General features: G+C 41.5%; 1 protein-coding gene across 1 annotated transcript in view; it reads right to left on the reverse strand.

Moving 5' to 3' along the window:
* Nucleotides 1-16,152, reverse strand: part of tlk2 (tousled-like kinase 2) — a 218,499-nt gene extending 202,347 nt beyond the window's left edge. The window contains exon 1 of the mRNA XM_060849077.1: nt 15,883-16,152. The gene's annotated coding sequence lies outside the window, so the exon portion shown is untranslated. The remainder of the gene's footprint in view (nt 1-15,882) is intronic.
* Nucleotides 16,153-17,293: the final 1,141 nt, after the last annotated feature.

The following is a 17,293-nucleotide window of genomic DNA, read 5'->3' on the forward strand; positions in this document are numbered from 1 at the left end:
TTCCCGGATTATACCCTATACATATTCTCAAATTGGCTGTTGCTGCACTTTGAAATGTATGGCATAGTTTATAACCTCCAAACATCCAAAAGTACTTTGCAGATTTAGAATTTGTTTTGATGTATAGTTATTGTTGTAATGTCAAGAACATAGCTACAAAATTACATATTGCAAGCTCTCATTAGCAATGAGTTACCTACACAGAGACACCCTTGCTCTTTCTACCAAAAAATGTGAAGGAACCTTTCACATCCACCCATGGGCACACCCTGTTATCTTTAAAAAATGAAGTTACAATGATGTTACACGTAGCATGGTGGTAGTTCAAATTCTACTCCAGGACCATGAACTTGGGCACAAGCCAAGACTGATGATAAAAGAGGAAGTGCTGCAATGCCATAGGTGACATTGTTCAGAAGCAATGATAAATGAGTCAATCACAGAATAATGCAGATGATAGGAACTATAGGCTAGTGGTGAGCCTGACCTCAGTTGTTGGTCACATTTGAGAACCCATTATCAAAGGAATAGGTTATGTAGCACTTGGAGGTGCATGATTACATAGGGCTGATTCAGCATTGACAGGGGGTGGGGGGGGGGGGGGGGGGGGGGTCATGCTTGACAAATCTGTTAGAATTCTGAGGTGGTAACAAGTAAGTTAGACAAAGGACAGCTGGTGGTAATGATCTATTAAGTTTTCCAGAAGGCCTCTGATAAGATGATGCACAGGAGGTTGCTAAATAAGGGCCTCTGGTGCGAGGGGTAAGGTATGGCATGGAGAGAGGATTGGCTAACTGGCAGAAGGCAAGGATAAAGGGGTCTTCTTCAAAAGTGACAACTGGTGACTAGTGGAAATTTGCAGGAGTCTGTTGTTTTGGGACCACAGTTAAAAGAATCATAGAATCCCTACAGCATGGGAGCAGACCATTCGGCCAAACTTCAACCCTCTGAAAGCATTGTATGATGCTGCCCAGAAGTTATTCATGTTATATATTAATGATCTGAAAGAGGGAATGAGGGCATTGCTGCTAAGCTTGCAGATGACAACGATAGGTGGAGGGACAGATGGTTTTGAAGAAGCGTGGGCATGGTAGGAGAACTTGGATGGGCCAGGAGAATGACAGATGGAATAGAATGTAGGAAAGAGAGGGGTTATGCACTTTCATTAGAAGAACAGAAGTGTAGACTATTTTCTAAATATGGAAAGGCTTTAAAAATCTGAAGAATAAATGGACTTAGAGTCAAGTTCAGGATTCTCTTAAGCGCTAGCAATAGTTAAAAAGGCAAATGCAATGTTAACATTCATTTCAGGAGAGCTACAGATGGAATGCTAAGGTTCAATAAAGCGCTGTTCAGACTGCATCTGGAATATGGAGAGTAGTTTTGGCACTCAAATATAGCAGAGAAGTTCCCACTGGTGAATTGGTTAGCATTTACCCTTCAAAACAACAGTCACAAATAGATCTGGTTACAAGTCCACATAGGAGAGTTTGCTGTGAGCACACTGGCCACCATGTTTCCCACATTAAAAATACAGTGACTGCATTGCATTGGCCAAAATGCATTCAGGATATGAAAAACACTAATTGTATTTTTATTTTGGCCAACTCAACCAAATGGTGAGAAAATGGTCAACAAATGTTGACCTGACCACAACAGTAAGAAAATTAGGATTTTACCACATTTTAGGTGGCAAACACCTAGCCCAAACGTGTGGTGCTGGAAAAGCACAGCAGGTCAGGCAGCTTCCAAGGAACAGGTGTGTTGACATTTCAGCCATAAGCCCTTCATCGGGAACTGGGTGGGGCAGAAGCAGCAGAATTTGCATGCCCTTGGCGGAGTTGGAGGGTCAACTTCCCCTCCCACGATATACAAATTCTGGGCGTCCTCCACTGCCAAATCAGAGCCACCCAACCCCTGGAGTAAGAAAGCCTCATCTTCCGCCTTGGGACCCTCCAACCACACAGCATCAATGTCAATTTAATTAGTTTCTTCATCTCCCCACCCCCATCTCATCCCAGATCCAACCTTCCAACTCAGCACCCTCTTGAACTGTCCTACCTGTCCATCTTCCTTCCCACCTATCCACTCCACCCCATCACCATCTACCTATTGCCTTCTAAGCTATTTTCCAACCTCTCCTATTTATCTCTCAGTACCCTCAGATGCTGCCTTACCTGCTGTGTTTTTCCAGCACCAAATTTTTTTTTTTAAACTGATCGCCAGCATCTGCAGTCCTCACTTTCTCCCAAACTTAGAGCCCACACAAGTGAACAGATTTTCAGTTGCTGTGGCAGAGAGAGCTTCAGTCTATGACTTGACACTGCATTGGAATGCCACCTTAGTTACTGCATGTGATATATGAGAGTGTGTACTTTTATTGAGATCAGGAGTAAATAGCCCAGATGAATGAATCAGATTTAATGTAAAATAAGACAACTAAAATGGCTCAGCTCACATTCCTTAGAACTGTCACGGCCAACACCTGAGCAGCTGAAGGAAAAGATGGAAACAAGGATAATGGAGACTTTGAACAGGATACAGAGGTTTAGCTAGACATTCCCTGGATGGAGCATATTAGCTATAAGAAGTTGGACAAATGTGGATGGTTTCCCCTACAACAGAGGCTGAGGGGCAACCTGTTAGAAGAATATAAAGTTATTTGAGTAACAGATAGTCAGATTCTTCTTTCCCACTAGGTGTTAATATCAAATATTAAAGGGCACAAGCTTAAGATGAGGGGGTAGAGTTTAAATGCAAGTGTAAAGGCAAGCTTCTTACACAGAGGATGGCATGTACCTGAAAGAAGCATCAGGGGAGATGGTAGAAGCAGATACAATAGTAACGCTTAAGAGGCATTTAGACAGATACATGAACAGGAAGTGAAGAGGAGAATATGGACGACATGCGGGCAGATGCGATTAGTTTAGAATGGCATTGTGGGCAGTGCAGATATGGTGGGCCGAAGGACCCGTTCTTGTGCTGCACTATTCTAAGTGGGAATCAGCTCTTTGATCAGACCAAGTTATAGACTCAGAAATTGTAAGAGACCCAAAATGGCGTTATATTTGAGGTACTGTATTAACTCAAACGGCAGCAAATTGAACTTTTCAAAACTGCATTTCAACATTTGGCATGGATCTAATTTACTGGATTACAGATTTAACGCAACATATGTGTACTGCATATTAAGTGGAATAGAATTTCACTAACATTTGGATTTTGTATGCTTCCCTTTATCAGTCAGAGTACGGAGCACAGGAGTTGGGAGGTCACGTTGCAGCTATACAGGACATTGGTTAGGCCACTGTTGGAATATTGCGAGCAATTCTGGTCTCCTTCCTATCGGAAAGATGTTGTGAAACTTGAAAGGGTTCAGAAAAGATTTACAAGGATGTTGCCAGGGTTGGAGGATTTGAGTTATAGGGAGAGGCTGAACAGGCTGGGGCTGTTTTCCCTGAAGTGTCGAAGGCTGAGGGGTGACCTTATAGAGGCTTATAAAATCATAAGGGACATGGATAGGATAAACAGACAAAGTCTTTTCCCTGGGGTTGGGGAGTCCAGCACTAGAGGGCATATGCTTAGGGTGAGGGGGGAAAAGATATAGACACCAAAGGGACAACTTTTTCACACAGAGGGTGGTATGTGTATGGAACGAGCTGCCAGAGGAAGTGGTGGAGGCTGGTACAATTGCAACATTCAAGAGACATTTGGATGGATATATGAATAGGAAGGGTTTGGAGGGATATGAGCCAAGTGCTGGCAGGTGGGACTAGATTGGGTTGGGATATCTGGTCGGCATAGACAGGTTGGACCGAAGAGTCTGTTTTTGTGCTGTACATCTCTATGACTCTATAATTATAAAATTATAACATAAAACTCTTCATACACATCATATTCCGTCTACAATTTGAATATTCATGGAAACAGAAAGCACCATTCACAGGGGAAGAAACCATACACATGGCCTGGTGCAGAGGAGGCTACAGTCAATCGTTTGGATTGTCAAAACACAAGCAGAGTCATTGTGGGGAGGATCCACATAAATGTGGGATAGGATTCAATTATCATTTTGGGGCAGCACAGTGCCAGGGAGCTGGGTTTGATTTCAGTCTCAGGCAATTGTCTGTGTGGAGTTTGCACATTCTCCCCAGTCTGCATGGATTTCCTCCAGGTGCTCTGGTTTCCTCCCACAATCCAAAAGATGTCCTGGTTAGATGAATACATAATGCTAAATTGCTCAAAACATTCAGCAATGTATAGGTTAGGTGCATTAGTTCGGGGTAAATACAGGGTAGGGGCGAAAAAAATGGGTTGAGTGGGTAACTCAGAGTCAGTGTGGACTTGTTGGGCTGAAGGGCCTGTTTCCACACTGTAGAGATTCTGTGATAAATTAGGCTTTTTGTCCTGGATTCCTTCACTACACTCTAAACAATGCATTAAAAGAAAAAAAAACAAGAAAATTTGCACTTGTTCCCCCCCCCAACCAAGTTGAAGCAAAATACTCTTACCCCCTACACCTTTATCTCGGGCCTTGAAGGGAGACAGAATGATCGCCCATGAGCGCAGGGACATGGGTTCCCAGTCTTCTCTGGCAGTTTCTCCATGAACTCTATAGTGAGTGAGTGTGAGTGTGAGTGTGTGTGTGTGTTGGGGGGGGGGGGGGGGGGGGGGGTGTCGATAATAAAGATTAAGCCATCTGCTTTTACACAATGAATGTTCTTAACCATACTAGCTTCATACAATGAATACTTTTCATCTCGTTAAGTTAACCTTACATACTGAATGCTTCAATATTGTTAAATGGCTCTACATAAATGAATGCTTTTCCACTTTGTTAACCCATTACCCTTGCCTCCAGCACCCCACTTAACTGTAAGTTCTTATCTGATCGGAGTCATGCTAGCTGAACCTCTTGTTTCACAAAACTCTTTGCCTACCTGTTTACACCCAATAGCATTCTCACACACCCTCGAAAAAAAAGTTCAAGTTGGGCTTTTTACTGGTAACTCCAGGCGCTTTCACTGTTCAGATATAAAAATGATATGCAATTGAACTCTTAAATTCAAATGGGTTTCAATGATCCCTTGCAGCCCACTGCATTCTTGCACCTCACCGCATCTCTGAGTAAACCTAGAACATGCCCAGAGTCACTATTAATGAAAGTATAAACAGGGAAAGCCAAAAAAAAAATTTTAGGACAGATGATTCGACATATGATCATTCAATTTGTTTGAATCTTTAGATGGTCAATTCAGGAGGGAAACATAGATCCATTATCTGCATTTAAATAAAACCAGTAATAGTAAAAAGTATTCTGAATAATAACTTCCCCCACAGATTGAACAGCAAACTCGGGTAAAAATTTGCCTTTTCAAAAAAAAAAGTTTTGATGCTGAGGGGTGAGCAACACTGACATGGTTAACATTTATTATCTACCTTCAGCTGTCACTTGAACTGAGTGGTTTCCCTGGCCAATTCAGTGGGCTGTAAACACAGTCAGTCATAATGCTGTTGGTTTATATTTGCATTTAGGCCAGACCGTGCAGGGATAGCAGATTTCCTCTCTGAAGGACATTAATGAATCACTTGGGTTTTAAATTACTCTTGATGACATTTCCACAGTCATCACTATAAAAAGAACAAGATATAGGAAAAGAATTAAGCTATTTCACTATCAAGTCTACTCCATCATTCGATCATGGCTGATTCGTTTCTCAAACCCATTCTCATGGCTTCTTCTCATAATCCTGGACTCCCCTATCAAAAACATCTGTCTTAAATACATTCAATGCTGCAGAGCACTGAAAGCCAAAATCACTGAGATGAACCACCCTGTGGCTAAAGAAATTCCTCCTTACAGTTCTAAAGGGTCATCCTTTCACTGAGGCCTTGGGTCTGAGTCTCTCCTGCTAGTCAAAGTCTCCATGTTCATAGAATACTGAGAGGCCTGAATAGTAAGTGTCAATGAGATAGTTTACGTACAGACTCAATTTTCAACTTCTCCTAGTGTGAAACACTTAGTCCAGAGATCATGCTCTTAAAACGACCTCTGGACCCTCTCCAATGCCAGCTTATCATCTCCTAGGTATGGTGCCAAAATTACTCAATATTCCAAATACAGTCTGACCAGAGCCTTATACAGCTTCAGCACTAAATCCCTACTCTTGCATTGTCAATAGCACATTTGCCTTCCTGATAGTTAACTGGACCTGCATGTCAACCTTACGAGAATCCTGAACTAGGTCTCCCTTTCTGAAGCCTTTCCCTATTTAGAGAAATCAATCTATACCTATTATTCCTACTAAAGTGCAGAACCTCACAGTTTCCCATATTATATTCCATCTGTTTCACTTTCCTGAAGGGCTTGTGCCCGAAACGTCGATTCTCCTGTTCCTTGGATACTGCCTGACCTGCTGCGCATTTTCAGCAACACATTTTCAGCTATATTCCATCTGTCACTTGCTGCCCACTCTGAGCCTATCCAAGTCCCTCTGTAGCTTCTTCAACATATTCCACCTCTCTATCTTTGTGTCATCTACAAATCTGGGACAGTTTTTAAAATTGGGATTAGGAAGGGCAAACAACAGGTTTGTCTCTGTGGTGTTTTTCTTTAAAAACTGGGCCATAGATGGCAGTTTGGGTTCAGAAAAGCCAAATGCAATGACTTTCATTTTAAAAAAAAATCATGTTACCCAGGAGAACAGTAAAAGCTGCACCCACAGATGCTCAACTGCCTGGTACACTGAACACAGACAGGACAAGGTGCTGTGACATCACCACAAAGTTTGATACAAAATATAATAAAGGAAGAAATATCACAAAACATCTGATGTTATCTTAACTATATTTAATTGAAGATGCACAGTACTTGCTAGCCCATGCCTGGTCAGTATTGTCTGCAACCAGAAAACAATGCATCAATTTACTGAAAACTAAGTTTGGAAAAAAAATTTTAAGCTTGTTGAACCAAAGCCATTTAGAAATGATCCAATAAATACGCTCGGTATGGAATGACCTGGTTCTGCTAATATAACTTGCAGTCATCAAAACAGAAATAGGGGAAAGCACAGACTTCCAAAGACCAAACGTATACCACTCCTCATTCAGCATATGTGGATCTCTCCTTTCAAACATACATTAGAATTTTGTTTGCCCACTGACAAGTGACTAGTTCTGTATATATCCCCTACAGCTGGCTAACAAATACATTTTAAATGAAATGAATGTTTTGGATGTGACATGCTTTAAGAACCAAAATAGAAGAGCCCAGACTATATACCTAAAGCACGTTAGCAGCAGGCCCTTCAGCCTGCCTCCTTTAAAAATATTTTAAAAAAGGGGCTGCATGCCTGCTTTAAAACAGCACAATTTCATTCATTCACTTAGGTGCAAGAGTTCATTAGTGTTTAAACTTGAGAATTTTTTTTTAAAAAATTGTTTTTGAGTTTGTTGGAGGTGCAATGGAAGAGGCACTTATCAAATTATTAATGTCAGTAACAAGTCTTCTAGCATGTATACAAACTCTGAGTCAATGCATCCTTTCTATAGACTCATGGGAGGGCAGGGAGGGAAAGCACAAAACCAAAAAGTGCACATCTGATGCTATTCTGACTATGCCAAGAAACCAAAAGGAAACTTCAAGCCCATGGAAAATGTTTGAAGACATAAGAATAATCTTATAATATGGACCACATTATCTGAGCACCCAATTCCACGTATTCTACATTGTTAAATCCCTCAGCACAGAATGAAGCCAGTCAGTCCACAGTTGAAGAGCTGTCCAGTGAATCCGGTTTCTCTGACCTTTCCCCTCATGAAATGTTCTTTATTAAATATTCATCCACTTTTTCTTTCAAAAAGTAATTTATGGATCCTGCCTCAACCAGTTCCTGGACAGGCATTTCAGTTTTCACAACCCTCTAAAGATACCTCATTCCCTTTTGCTCTTTAAATTATGCTAAATTTGTCTCCTCTAATTTATCAAGTCAGCAAACAAAAATGTATTTTTGGTTTCTTGTGGGCTGCAGTGACAGTGTCCCATTCTCTGGGCCAGGAGACATGGGCTCAAGTCCCACTGCTCCTGAGGTATGTAATAACATATCTGTACTGATAGATTTAAATCTAAGTGTCTTTTTATTTATCCATGTGAAAAACTTCAATTTGGAGCACTTCTATCAGCACCAAAATGTCCCTAGACTTCTCATAACTAAAGCATCTAATTTCTCATATCATTTTAGTAAATATCTTCTAATATTGTTTCCAGGAACATGGTATCATCCTTCATGGAGGTACTCATCACAAGAAACTAAATTGTAACTAAAATTAAAAAAAACTGAAAATGCTCGAAATCTGAAAACTGAAAAAGAAGAAGTCACTGAGCTCAAAACATTAATTTTGCTTTCCCTCCTCAGATGTTGCTAGCTTTCTCCAGCAATTTGCTTGTACTAAATTCTCATCTGAATAAATAATCTGCACACAAAACTATCACCTGGCTTTCGTACTTAAAGTTTCCATTCACATAGAGCTCTTCTGCTCACATCAACTTGCACTCAAACTATTCGGAACTCAACTTTCAACCCCTTTTAAACATTTGCCACACATTTCTCCAAATGTCATCAGATCGGTCAACATGGACCAGTTTTGGCCATACAGCCTATCTTTATGCCGTAGGACTGTATGACTACAATTCTAACTGCCCAAATGCTAACCTGCATGTCTCTTACTGGGAAGTGCTTGCAAGTTGACTTGCAACTAACCAAGTTTTTTTTATATATGAGTCATACAGCATGGAAACAGACTCTTTACTTCAACCATCCATGCCAACCATAATCTCAAAACTAGTGTCACCTGCCTGCACTTTGCCCATATCCCTCCAAACATTTCTTATTCATGTCCTTATCTAAAAAAGGTCTTTTAAACCTTGTAACTGTACCCAGATAAACCATTTCCTCTGGAAGTTCATTCCACACGAATCACTTCTGAAAAAAAAGCAAATTACTATCTCATCTCACTTTAAAATATGGCCCCTATTACACCTGCTATTCATCTCATCTATAGCCCTTATGATTTTATAAGCTTCTATAAAAGATCACCCCTCAACCTTCTACACTTCAGTGGAAACAGTCTCAGCTTCCCCTTATATCTCAAACCCTCCATTCCCGGCAATAACCTGGGAAATCTTTCCTGAACCCTCTCCAACTGAAAATATCCTGCCTAAAAGACGACGACCAGAACTGGTCACAGTATTCCAGAAGAAACCTCACCAATGTCCTGTACAACCCCAACATAACGTCCCAACTCCTATACTCAAAAGGAGCGAGCACTGAAGGCAAGTATGCTAAATACTTGTGGTTCTGTTCGCCAAGCTGATAATTTGTGTTGCAGACGTTTTGTCCTCTGTCTAGGTGACATCCTCAGTGCTTAGAAGTGCTTCACAGGAGGCTCCCGTGTTGCTTCCTCCGGCATTTATAGTGGTTTGTCTCTGCCGCTTCCGGTTGTCTGCTCCTGCTGTCCACTGCAGTGGCTGGCATATTGGGTCCAGGTCGATATGTTTGTTGATAGATTCTATGGCTGAGTGCCATGCCTCTAGAAATTCCCTAGCTGTTTTCTGTTTGGCTTGTCCTGTAATAGTAGTGTTGTCCCAGTCGAACTCGTGTTGCTGGTCATCTGCATGTGTGGCTACTAAGGCTGGCTGGTCATGTCGTTTCGTGGCTAGTTGGTATTCATGGATACTAATTGTTAGCGGTCTTCCTGTTTGTCCTATGTAGTGTTTTGTGCAGTCCTTGCATGGGATTTTGTACACTACATTGGTTTTGCTCATGCTGGGTATTGGGTCCTTTGTCCTGGTGAGTTGTTGTCTGAGAGTGGCTGTTGGTTTGTGTGTTGTTATGAGTCCTAGTGGTCATAGTAGTCTGGCTGTCATTTCTTAACCACCCTGTAGTGACGCAAATGTTAAACAATTATACATTCTGAACCCTTAGGTGTCCGTTTGACAGCACTACTCAGGGCCCAACCATTCATTGCAAAGGCAGGACTTGTACATCGATCCAAATTAAACTCCATTGGTCACTGTTCAGCCTATTGATCCAATTGATAAAGATCCCTTTGTAATCTTAGATAACCTTCTTCACTATCCACCATACCTTCAAATTTGGTGTTATCTGCAAACTTACTAACCATGCCACCTACATTCTAATCTAAATTCATTTATATAAAAATTACACAAAGAAGTGGACGCAGGACAAATTCTTGTTGAATATCATTGGTCAGATGCCTGGTGTCTGGAAAAGAAACAACTCTCTAACTTCACTCTATCTCCTGTCAATTTTGTTAAGTCAATTTTGTATCTAATTGGCAAGCTTAACCCAAATCTCATGTGGTCTAACTTTACTAACTAAATCTACCATGTGGAACCTTGTAAAAATGTTTACTTGGACTTTAGTAAAACATGTCTACAGCTCTGCCCTCAAATTAGATTACTTTAGATTATTTACAGTGTGGAAATAGGCCCTTCGGCCCAACAAGTCCACACGGACCCTCTGAAGAGCAACTCACCCAGACCCATTCCCCTACATTTATTCCTTCACCTAATTCACTACAGGCAATTTAGCATGACCAATTCACCTAACCTGCACATCTATGGACTGTGGGAGGAAACCTGAGAACCCAGAGAAAGCCCATGTAGACATGGGGAGAACGCGCAAACTCCACACAGACAGTTGCCCGAGGCAGGAATTGAACCCGGGTCCCTGGTGCTGGTGTTAAAACCACTGCGCCAAATCTTCTTGGTTACTTCCTTAAAAAAAACTCAATCAAGTATGAGACAACTTCCCTTGCACAAAACCATGCTGACTATCCCCAATCATTCCTTACTTCTCCAAATGCATATAAATCCTATCTTTCAGAATCACTGCCAACAAAGTCAGACACACAAATCTAGGCTTCTCCTTTAATCCCTTCTTAAACAAGAGGCACAATATCAGTCAGTCAATCTTTAGACAGCTGGCACCTCAGTTACAGATAATATAAATATTGCTACAAGGGGCCCCACAATTTCTTCGGTACGTCCCACAATATCCTAGGTGAAGTCCCGGAGATTTATTTTTGTGACATCAGCAAGTTGATACGGCACCATTATTTCCAGGTCCACATAATTCACATTTGGGTTAAGTGACCCTGGGTGCCTACCCCTCTTGGCTGAAGTGCATTTATTGACCATTAGTCTCCACATTGTCTCAACGCCAAGCCACGTGGTCTTTGATATTCCGTAAATGTTTTCACTAATCTACTTGACACATTAAAAGGATTTACACATTTGTTTGATTACAAGACATACATTCCACAAATTTGTGTTGATGCACTGCAGAAATTCACCAAACCTCCCTACAAACCTTGCAAGCTTATTCTCATCTATAAGGAGGAGGGCAGCAGATGAATGGCAATACTGCAACTTGCAAGTTGCTCTCCAAGTCAATCATCCTGAATTGGAAATATTATTGTTCCATTAAATGTCAAAAAAAAAATCCTGGGACTCCTTTCCTAATGATACTGTGGACCTACCTACACCAAATAAACTGCAGGAATTCAAGATGTCAGTTCACTATCACCTTCAAGGGCAACTTGATAGGACCAGCCTGAAGCTTCCAGATCCCGAGAAGTGTGTTATTTGTATAAAAATATATATCATAAAACAAAAACTTTACACAAGTTACTTTGTTCTTAATTTTTTAAAGTAGATTTAAAAATCAATTTTAGCCTGCATCTATTTGTTTAAAGAATAGTCTACAATTACCTGACACTACCTTTTTTTTGGTTTTGAATTTAGCAGTTCTGTAATATATATTCCAAATATCAGCTAGTGGTTCAAGCAGAACCTTAAATTCTCAATAAAAATACTATAAAATGAAATCAATTTCATTTTGTTCTGTCACCTAGCCCTGTTTTTGCAAGGATCAGAAAATTATGGCTTCTTTTGTTGTTTTCTTATTACGTTGGGGAAAACAATCTAGATTGAGGAGAAGTCCTATAGGCTATAAAACCTACTCTATCCAGTAGATATGTACACAGTTATTCAGTCATGGGCATCACTCTCATGCAACCTACTGATCCTCTACTTTGGGGGAGGGAACTTTGCTTCCTATCTCTTCAGCCTTGATGGTGCTCTGAATAGTGGGCCTTGGCCCTTCACTTAGTCTTTACTGTCAGCAAAAGACAATTTCTTTTGTAAAAATAACATTTGTAGTTTGGTAGAGCAGCAGCACTAATTAAACTTTAAGTAAACTTCAAAACATACAAGAAAATAAAAGATGGCCTATTCAATGACAATGCAGTAAAATACTGAAAAATATTGTACCATTTACAGCTTTGCAGGAAAGATGAGAAATAATTCATTTATAAGTCTTTAACTGATGCCCTAGTTTAGTGTTGCTGGAACTTCCTGCCAGGTCACATGATTTATTGTCAAAATGTTTACTCGCCTGCACTAATGTCTAGTCCAATACCTGCATCGTCTCTTACTCAAATAGTAGGTTCACTAGAAACACGCAGTTATTAATACTGCCAGCTTTATTGTAAATACAATGCAGCATCGCGCCATCTCAATAGTGATAGGATATTTACACAACCATTGGGTCACAAATATATTTAAAAATATAAACTAAAGGAATTCTGAATTCATCATATGACTCACTGATCCAAAACTTTATTTGTCTATACACAACTGAACAATCTGGAATTGACAGTTTCATGGTGTCTCGGCAGATCTTGATTATTAAGGCCGTTAACAAACCATGGTACACCAGTTCGGTCTTCAACATCTCTTGGAAAGCAAGCAAGGTCAGGAAATTTGAAATGTTTAGCATTCCCTGCCTCTCTGGGACACGCAAAAACTTACATATACAACTTTGCATCACCACTGTAGAATCTGCACCAATGGGGGAGAAAAATGTGCACTATAGGCTAGGTCAGCCCATATACATTATCCAATACACAAAATGGCTGAATACAGTGACTACTTTGGAATGAGTGTGGTATAGCCACAATTCATGAAGACTGTGGAATAAACCCTGAAGTAAAGCTTCTCAAACAAAAGTTTGCTTCTCTTGCAGTGCCACTCACTTCCCCCAATCAAATTGACAGTCATATGTCAAATGCATGCCACTTTGCAATGAGCTCTCAATGCCAATGGAGGTTCTAGCTAGTAAGCTTATTTTCTCCATCAAGTTACACCTGGAGAACAGAGGTGTTCCAGAACACCGTGGGCGGCACGGTGGCACAGTGGTTAGCACTGCTGCCTCACAGCGCCAGGGATCTGGGTTCAATTCCCACCTCAGGCCACTGACTGTGTGGAGTTTGCACATTCTCCCCGTGTCTGCGTGGGTTTCCTCCGGGTGCTCCGGTTTCCTCCCACAGTCCAAAGATGTGCCGGTCAGGTGAATTGGCCATGCTAAATTGCCCATAGTGTTAGGTAAGGGGTATATGTAGGGGTATGGGTGGGTTGCGCTTCGGCGGGTCGGTGTGGACTTGTTGGGCCGAAGGGCCTGTTTCCACACTGTAAATAATCTAATCTAAAAAAACATAGTTCAGTTCACTGACAGCTTAAAACAAAGAACATGATTACAAGACTATTTAATTCACTTTCTGTATCCTTTTAGGTACCCTAACTGGTCAACTGACTAAAGACTATTTTGATTCATTTGTTAAAAAAAATAGACAAATAAGGCAAGAATGACCATTTAGGAGCTAGTAAAATAGTTATGCCAAAACACCAAAAAGGCAAAAACAAAGTATTTGCAATTCTTCAGCTATTAAGGAAAACGTCTGGTGCATCATACGCAATCTGAAATTAAATCTGACTAATAATTCTAGTCTGACTCAGTCTGCATGCAAAAGGCAGGTATCACAAGCTGTGTCTCAAGTAGATACAAGATTGAGCACAAGTCAGACAAATGAAAACATGTCTAAAAATATTCCAACAGAATAATACCAGGGCAGGTATTTGCCAGCACCCTCCAGTTTTATAAAGTCATTCTGCATTTTCCCATTCACCCCTTACAAAATTAAGTCAATGCTGAATAAATCCTTACAGCTATGGCTAGCTATCAGGAACTGTTCTGCAAAGCAGCAAGAGGGGAATTTCTCTGTCACAACTAGCAAGTCTACTAGAACTAATGTTTCACAAATATGCTGATATCCTAAACAGAATAAAAAAGGTGATGACATTTAATATTAACAGATCCACAGACAAGAATTACATGTAGTCAAGTGCCCAGAAAGTCATGCATGCCATCTTTCATGGTAATAGGATGAAATTTATAGCTTGGATTTCAGCCTCAACTTACACAAAGGTTGGCGAAAACCCATGCTAAGGCTACCCCCACATTACATTCAGCCAGTGTTGAGATATAATCCAAAACCTAGTTTTCCAGTAAATGAATAGAAAAATGGTCTTCTGAGGGCAAAAGGTTATTCAATAACCAGGTCATGATGCTCTTTCAATAAACACAGGCAAACAAACAATCACAACCCACAAAGAACATGGGAAAACTGTAATGTGATAAACAAAGCAAAAAAAAGTTATTTTTCAGAAAACGTATGAATCACAAATACACATTTATCAAAATCACTCCAACTTTCAAATTTAATTACACAGTAGAAATATAACAAGAAAACATGGCCACTGTTTGCATTCAACAATTCAGAATTAGATGATCTTCCAGGAATAAACTGAGAACACATTCCAGGAGTACTAAAAGACATCCAAAATCATATGCATAATGTTAAGACAGTCAAATAAGCTTCAAAAGTAAAAAAAATATTTGTATACAATTAAGCTTCCGATATTTAATGATCTGATAAAAGTGGTTTATACCAGTATGATACTTTAAAAAGGATGGGAGCGTGCAAGCATCCCTAGTCAATACTGGGCAAAGTAGAAAAAATATTTTCTAACTTCTTTACGGGTTAGGGGGTCCTGTATTTAGAGACTTGACACGATTAGAAGTGAAAAATAACCTTTTCACCTTGGTTGAGTGGGCAACAAAGGAGGAACAAGAGCAGAGGGGGTGGGGTTAGGAGAAGGGGCTAGGAGATGGGAAGATGCCTACCCACCCAGAGGGATGAAATAGACTGATAAGTTTCTTTTTAAAAAAAAAGATGGTTTGAGTGAGGGAAAAAAAAGGTCTTTCCCTATTCTCAGTGCTACATAACAAATACCCCAAGGTGATTTTATATACAGGATATCTTCATTCTCTCCAACCCCCCACCACCAGACACCACCCCCCAAAAAAATCATAACTCACTATTTTGCAAGGGCTCTGCCGCTAGGACCTCTTGCGCAGCCGCAATGCCCGCTACCTGTCAATTGCACATGCGCTCGTTGGTAGCTAGGCGGATAGCCGTGAGTACGCGTGCGCAGTACGAGGGATACCACCGCCGTACAACAATAACGCATGCGTGGAGGCGCGGGACGAGGACACTATTTAGCAACACTTTTTTTGAGTGGGGGGGGCAAAGAAGAGGGGAAAGGACGGGAGGGGATAAAATAACCAGTCCCATGTCTCCAGGAAGGGAGGGGTAGTCTGAATATGAACCCCTCGGTGACACACCCTCTGTCAACCACGGCTAAGGTGCTTCCCTCCCCACACTCACCCCCATCACCGCCAGGCCTCAGGCCTCGGGCTGGAAGTTTGCCTCAGGAGCCCCAGGCAAGGCGGCGGCCGTTAGAAACAGGCCGGGGAGCCCGTCCCTTCCCCACACCCCCTCCGGGGACAACCACCTGCAGCAGCCGTGCGGGAAAGCCGGGTAGATGGAGGAGGAGGTCCCGAGGCCCTGTCCCTCCTCCTCCACTCCCCTCCCCCGGCACCAAGCAGCTGGCCTTACCTGCTGCTGTTGTTGTCCGGTTGGGTCTTCCCCCGGCAGCGGATCCCTCACACCGTGGACAGCTTTGGCCTGTGACCGGGGCCCGGCCTGCGGTCAGTCAGTAATCCGCTCCCCTCCACCCCCGAGACTGCGAGCCGGAGACAGGCGGACAGCCAGGGAATATCACGGGGACTGGTGGCGGCCTGAGCAACGCGACATCGGTCCCAGAGGCCGGGGAGTCACTGGCTCTTAAAGCGAGGATGTCCCTTTCGGGGGAGGAGGGGGAGAGAGGGCCCGCCGAGCGATTAAAAGTTAATCAACAATAAAGCGGAGTGTGTCCTCTCGCGAGACTACAACAAAAACTCCTCCCACCCCTCTAGACTCGATACCCAAACCCTAATCCTGTGGGTGCAATGTCTGCACAATTTCAAACTTCTTGCAATTTATTTCCACCACCGCCAGGGAAGTGACCTCCTCCAATTGTGTTGCTTGCACCAGAGGATTTGAGGTATATGACCATCATCAATCCCCCCATCAAACATACAACTGCACAATGAGCAGGGAATCTCAAGCTTCTGGCGTCAGGGTTTTCATTACACTGGCATCGGGCTAGTTCTCAACAAGACCTCCATCTGTTTCTATGTTTAAAAAGAAGAGATCTTGAATTTAAATGGTACTTTCAGATATACAACTGATTTATATTTAAGTCATTGTCGGAATGTGGGATAAGCTAGCAGACACCTGCATGTCAACAAACAACAATGTGAAAAGACCAATCTATTAAGTGACAATACTGGCCACAATGCCCCTGATCTTCCAAAGAATGCCATGCGATTTTTATCCCCACTTGAGATGCTCCATGTGTCTCAGATTTAAGGTCCCAACTTTATGTGGTGGTGGTGTTTTCAATGCATTTTTATCATGAGCAAATTTTGTTTTCAAGTTTGATTAATTCTGTTCCTTGTGACTCTAGCTGTTTTCAGTGACGTTTAGCACCATGGACTTAATGGATGTTTCACCAAAAGAGAGACTTCAGATCAAAACTAATCATGGTCCCATCATGATTTTTAAAAAATAATTATTTCACAAGATATAGGCATAGTTGACTCAGGTAGCATTTGTTGCCTATCATGAATTGAGAAGATGGCGGTGAGCCAAGTTGAACTGCTCCAGTCCATGAAGTTTAACACTTGATCTGGCACCTGTCCGGTTTTGAATTGGATAGACCTGTTTTCCAGTGGAACTTCCTAAAATATGCACCATACAGATTCTTCTTTCTTCGGTTTGTTTTGTGTCTGATGATGTAGAAGCACTGAATAATATAAATTTTAATTAATTTTCATGACCGATTTAGAAAATACAATTAAGTCCTTGATCGCACCCCCATTCTAAGCCCACATCTTGTATCATCAACCCTTTGATTTTGGACTTG

Source organism: Hemiscyllium ocellatum, chromosome 32, assembly GCF_020745735.1.
Source record: "Hemiscyllium ocellatum isolate sHemOce1 chromosome 32, sHemOce1.pat.X.cur, whole genome shotgun sequence".
NCBI lineage: Eukaryota > Metazoa > Chordata > Chondrichthyes > Orectolobiformes > Hemiscylliidae > Hemiscyllium > Hemiscyllium ocellatum.